Here is a 6,105-nt window from a genome sequence, read left to right as displayed (position 1 = left end):
GAATATATTCAACACGCAAAACATTGGTTGGATGTCACTCAACATGAATTGTATCTCTCATTTTGTAATTTAAATCCTAACATAAAGATTGGACAAACAATTTTTGAAAGATTGAAGCCCTGTTTTATGAAGATAAATAAATCTTTTGAAACATGTTATTGTCGATATCATGTTGAATTTGATCTGTACTATGAAGGGTTTCGAAAGATGATAGAAGAAAGTGGTGGAACTTCTCAAAATACTTTTCCTAAACGACTGAGTCAATTCATAACATCAATCTTATGTGACAAACCAAATGATTGTGGAATAGGTGAAATAGATTACATAAGAGGAACTTGTGAAACATGTGGTATCTTGACTAAATTTCCTTTGAGAGAAGAAGATTCTAATACGACAAGGATGGTAAAATGTAAGAGATATAAGTACATAAATTCAGAAACAAAAACTAGAAAAGAATCAACAAGGTTAGAATATGTAGAGGATGAGATATCGGCTGGAGAATTTATGTCAAATTTTCGTAAATTGATTCAACCATATATACGTCATGCATTTTTTGCTAAGTGGCAAGCAGAACAATTTCAAACACTAAGAGAAAATTTTCCATTTGGAACAATTCTATCTGTTGTTGACTTTGCAGAGAATTACTCTTTCGTATCTCAAAAACAACTTCAAGCAGAATACTACTATACAGAGCAGGTTACTATTATGGTTCAAGTGTCTTATCGACATGCACAAATTGATTTGGATGGTGTGGAAAGTACAAATCAAGCACAAGTCATTAAAAAAGAGTATCACTTTTATATTAGTGATGACAAAGAACATAACACACATTTTGTGGAACATTGTTTTAAGACATTTTTTGAATATTTGAAAAACAAAAACATTAAAATAGAAAAACATTTTGTATGGTCAGATGGATGTGCAACACAATTTAAATCAGCTAGACCATTTTATGCATTATGTAGATATCATCGATACCTTAATATACCACACATTTGGAGTTTTTTTGAGAGTGGACATGGAAAGGGTGAGCATGATGGTGCAGGGGCTTGTATCAAATGTGCTTTAAGAAAGTATCAAATGGACTATAAAGGATATCACATTAATAATGCTCACGATGTGGTTGAGTGGTGCAAAACACATTTTTCGGTGCCAACAAATATAGATAACACATCATCACAAGCAGATCGAGTCATACCATTTAGAGTGTTTTGGAAGGTATCATGTATATATAAATTAATTTGTTCATATTTTTAAATTGAATCTTAAATTTATATTTAATATGTTACCTTAGATGATCTCTAACTAAATTATGGACCTTGTGTACATTTAGGTGTTGATAGAAGATCAATGCATGCATGCAAGAGGGTAGAGAAGACACGACCTTTGCATTCAGTTATGAGTACAAATAGTAATGTGTGGTCATTGTACACAAAAGAATACTCATGTTTTTGTCCTAATTTTATTGATGAAGACTATGGTGGTTGCATTAATCAAGAACGTGGATATGTGTGTGAATGGACTTTGGTACCACTAGATGTTATTAATACGAATGAGTTTGATGACGAAAACTATGATGATATTCCATTGATTTCTAGTGATTATAACCATATTTTAGGATTGATCAGAGTTGGTATGTATGAACTATATATATACCTGGATCATGTACATGTATACATTTTTCATAATTTTGGTTAATTTTTATTATATATATGTACTTATGTAAATGACGTGTATCCAAAATTTTGACATATATAAGTTTGTGTAGGAAATGTTTTTGCAGCCATGGTAGAATCAAAAAATGTAGAAGGTGTTAGCTATTATTTATTACGTTGCACCATGGAAAGAGAGAAGCTAACAAAGACTGAAATAAGTGATGAAGTTATTTTTCCCACAGGTTAGTATATAGTTGAATTATGTATATATCTATGTCAAGTATCTACATGTTTTTAATGAATTCAAATTCTTTGACTTAAATTCAAGATTGATGTATTTTTTAAATGTGTACATGTGCAGGTTCTGTTGTTGTACAAGGAACATATTTGAAGCAAATAAAAGTACTTAAAAATGGGATTCATTTCACTGATTATCAACCTAACAATAAGGTATATCAATATAGTAACCATGTTATTGCCACTGGTCTAACTCTTCATCCAGTCAAAGGACCTGGAATACGTAAGTGGAGGCTCCATATTGATGATCATGAGAAAATATTAAATGTTATCCAAGAACGAGCTGATCCACTTGATATGAGATAGAAACAACTCCTAATTTGAAATGTAACTCAAGAACAATTTGAAATTTGGTTCAAACTATTTGAAATTTGGTTGAACAATTATTTGATCAATTTGAAATTTGGTGGAATAACTAATTTTCTAAATTGAACTTTTACTCTTTCATTTTGAATTTTCTAAAGTAACTACTTATAGAAATTATGAACTTATATGTATGTGTGTACACTAATTACCTGACATGTGCACCTTGAGGGAAAGAAATTCGAACACCACTTGTCTTAAGGGGATGAAATTAGGAGTTTGTAAAATTAATTATATTATAGTGAACTTTCTATTTCACTTAACTTGTCAAATTTAAGACACATGTACGCTTTCAATTTAACTAATTAGGACATGTGTTTTCAGTTTCAGGACATGTGAGCTTTCAATTTTAGGACATGTGAGCTTTCAAGTTCAAATTGCAATTTGTTTAACTAAATTTTGAACATGTACATGTTTTAAGTTGGACTTGAATTAGAACATTGGGCTTAAGGGGATAAAATTCCAGGATACATGTGTACTTGAATTAAAATTTCATTATGATTAAAATTTGAAATGTAACTCAAGAACAATTTGAAATTTGGTGGAATAACTAATTTTCTAAATTGAACTTTTACTCTTTCATTTTGAACTTTCTATTTCATTTAACTTGTCAATTTTAGAACACATGTACACTTTCAATTTAACTAATTAGGGCATGTGCTTTCAATTAAATTAGGACATGTGAGCTTTCAATTTAACTAATTACTTGACATGTGAGCTTTCAAGTTCAAATTGCAATTTGTTTAAACTAAATTTTGAACATGTACACATGTTTTAAGTTGGACTTGAATTTTAGAACATTGGGCTTAAGGGGATAAAATTCTAGGATATGTGTACAAATAAAAGGAATGAGTTCTATAGATTTACTCGAGTTAGGAATTATGTACAACTAATTACCTGATACTTGAACATTTAATACATGTGATATATTACCAGACATTTAAATTACATGAACTATATATATATATATATAATCAATATATTAAACATGCATGTACATGTCTAAATAAATTACTTACATATCTTAGGTAGAAACAATTTATAATATACTAGATCTAGATCTAGTATGTATGTACATTAGATTCCACAACATAATGTAACATGTATCAATCATCTCGAGAACAAATAACAAAAACATGTATCTATGTAGAGATCTATCAGAAGATAATATCAAATATAAATAACGTGCACACATGTAGACATGTAAATCTAGGTACATCTATATCAAATCAAATATAAATATAACATGCATCATGTGTGTATATAAAGTGTCTATCTAGTATATATGAATGTCTCTCTGGATGAAAGTCTACAAAAAATCATCTAGATAAAAAAAACTATAGATCATCAGGTGCAGGACTATCATCGCCACGCCTCCTCACAACACACTCTGAAGACTGACTAGTATCAAGGTGCTCACTAGGATGTGTTGACCCCTATATATAAATTCAAGAGAAAGTGATATCAATACATACATACATTTAATCAAGAGAAAGTGATATTGAAATTTACATGTACACATAATCAAAACATAAATAAACATTACCTGTCCACTACTGACATCATCCAATGAGTCTCGACGACGTACACGATCTGGCATCAAAGCTGGAGTAAAAAGAGGCATGTCCCCCTACATTGTACATGTGCACGTGCAACACATCAAATTAAAATTTGTCTACATGATTACATTTGAATCTACGTGCATGATATACATACATGTGCACACATGCACATGTCTAAATTAAATTAGTTTGAAATGATTGAAATTTTAACATGAACAAAAACAAATTTACCTATGTAGATGGTGGCATCTGATAATACTTGGACTGCCTAGCATCGATCGTGTCCACTAATGCATCTAGATTTCACTACGTCGCATCAAGGTCAATCTCTGGATCTACGTGGGCCCCATGACTAGTGACTGGCACATGTCCTAATAATGACGAGCCAAGTGGACTATGTAGATGAGATGGCATAGAAGTAGACTCATCACGTGTCAACAAGTCCATCCATCCTGTAGTCGACAAGCTTAAATCAACATCATCAAGGCCCACACCTGAACTTTGAGCCTGCACTGTAACACTGGCTGAAGGGTCTGTGGTATGTATATGTCTCTTTGGAGCAAAAGAGTGGTCAATAGATGGATCATCACGTGCACTACCACCATGACCACTACCTGATCGATGAGAGAAATATGGTTGAGGATGTGTCCTAGTACTACCATGGACATGACCTCAAACATCTGATATGGGTATGCTAAGATGCTCTGATACAAATCTATATGTATCTAATAGATCCTTAGCCAGACCAATCATAGTATCTCATGCCAACACTCCAATGAGACCCTCTAAGCTAGCCACTGAAGGGATGCCTGCTGCACTGTACAAGTCTCCTGAAGATGAAGCATAGGATGATGATCTGGAACGCTGACGAGACATCAAATACTGACCAACCTCATCACTCGAAATAGATCTGACAGCTGCTGCAATCTTTCCAACTCCCTGAAGGACCCCACACAACTGAGTGCTACACATGGCCTCATCAACTGATGGACCTAACATAGGGGAAATAGCAGGTGCCCTCTCTCCAACAATCGATCTATGTGCCAGTAGGGGACGATCTGGCTGCCTATTAGCCAATCTACCACGCCCCTGTCCTAAATGTCCTGGTAAATCTATGTAGTTCACCGCCCTGCATAAGCGAACCTCTGCATAAAGCTGTTGGGCAAAATAGAGTGGAATTTGGTCTTTATTTGGATAACGACCATGGGCAACAAGGAAGCGTGGGTATATCAATGCAGCCATCTGTGGATCTGTACACTTAAGGGGAGAATACCCCTTCACATACTTTTGTGAAAGATAATGAGGGAAACATTTCCTCTTCAGGACATCTTTGGGCACCAAGCCCTGCACCTCCTGGAGTGAAAGACCAAAGGAGACCTCTCGTCTCTTACCGTTAAGTACAGTCTGTATAGTATGTGAAGAATATGGGGTAGCGCCATGAATCTCATCTCGAATAAATGTCAGGCTGCGTAAGATACTCTGGCATGTACCACTATAAATACTAGAGCATGTGCCACTAGTTAGGGATTCCTGAAGTCTATGAATCTCCTGGTTAGTGCGATCATAGAGCTCCTCAGGTGGGATAGGTAGCTAATCACGAGGGACATGCTGCTGCTCAGGGCCTGGGATAGGCTGCTCGGGCCCGAGTATAGGCTACTGCTCAAGGCCTGGGATAGGCTGTTGGGGCCCGGGTATAGGCTGCTCGGGGGGGATAGAAGGCTGTTGATCAGCCATGTCAATGTATGTAGGTGCGTGTATAATGTGTAAACCTGAAAATTTAAATTAAAATGTATGGCATTTAATAAACTTGAAATTTATATTAACATATGTATGTACAATTTGAAAAAATTAAAAAACTTGTATCTAAATTGTTTTAATAAAATTAAACATGCACGTACATGTCTACATATATATAAAAGTCCTAAAACATAAATGAACATATAGCTTAAAAGAAAACTAAATTTTAAAACACACATGTTGTTATATATAATGTTTGTAACTCAAGGACCTTTTAAGAACTACATGTGTGCAAGTTATATTTCTATCTAAGTTAGATTGAATGTTCAAAGGTTTTATCTACATACATGTGTGCACATAAACTTGTCAAGTGTACAATTTAGGTCCACAAAGTAAATATGTGTGCATATATATGTATATATATCTATATATGCGTATATGTGCATATATACACACACACGTGCACATGATATGTGCAAATATACATATCA

The 6,105-nt window shown here is 34.0% G+C and overlaps 1 long non-coding RNA gene across 1 annotated transcript; it reads right to left on the bottom strand.

Annotated features, from left to right (window-relative positions):
• Positions 1-3,513: 3,513 nt before the first annotated feature.
• LOC149558158 (uncharacterized) lies at positions 3,514-3,941 on the bottom strand. Its single transcript, XR_016352441.1, has 2 exons — positions 3,862-3,941; positions 3,514-3,751 (listed from the first exon to the last, which is right to left on the bottom strand). It is a non-coding gene; the product is annotated as an uncharacterized LOC149558158 (long non-coding RNA).
• Positions 3,942-6,105: the final 2,164 nt, after the last annotated feature.

The sequence above is a fragment of the Cupressus sempervirens genome, chromosome 5, assembly GCF_028749045.1.
Source record: "Cupressus sempervirens isolate cs-2001-9-10 chromosome 5, ASM2874904v1, whole genome shotgun sequence".
Classification (NCBI taxonomy): Eukaryota; Viridiplantae; Streptophyta; class Pinopsida; order Cupressales; family Cupressaceae; genus Cupressus; species Cupressus sempervirens.
Note: the sequence above shows the minus strand (reverse complement) of the source record. Positions and strands in the feature narration are given on the sequence as shown.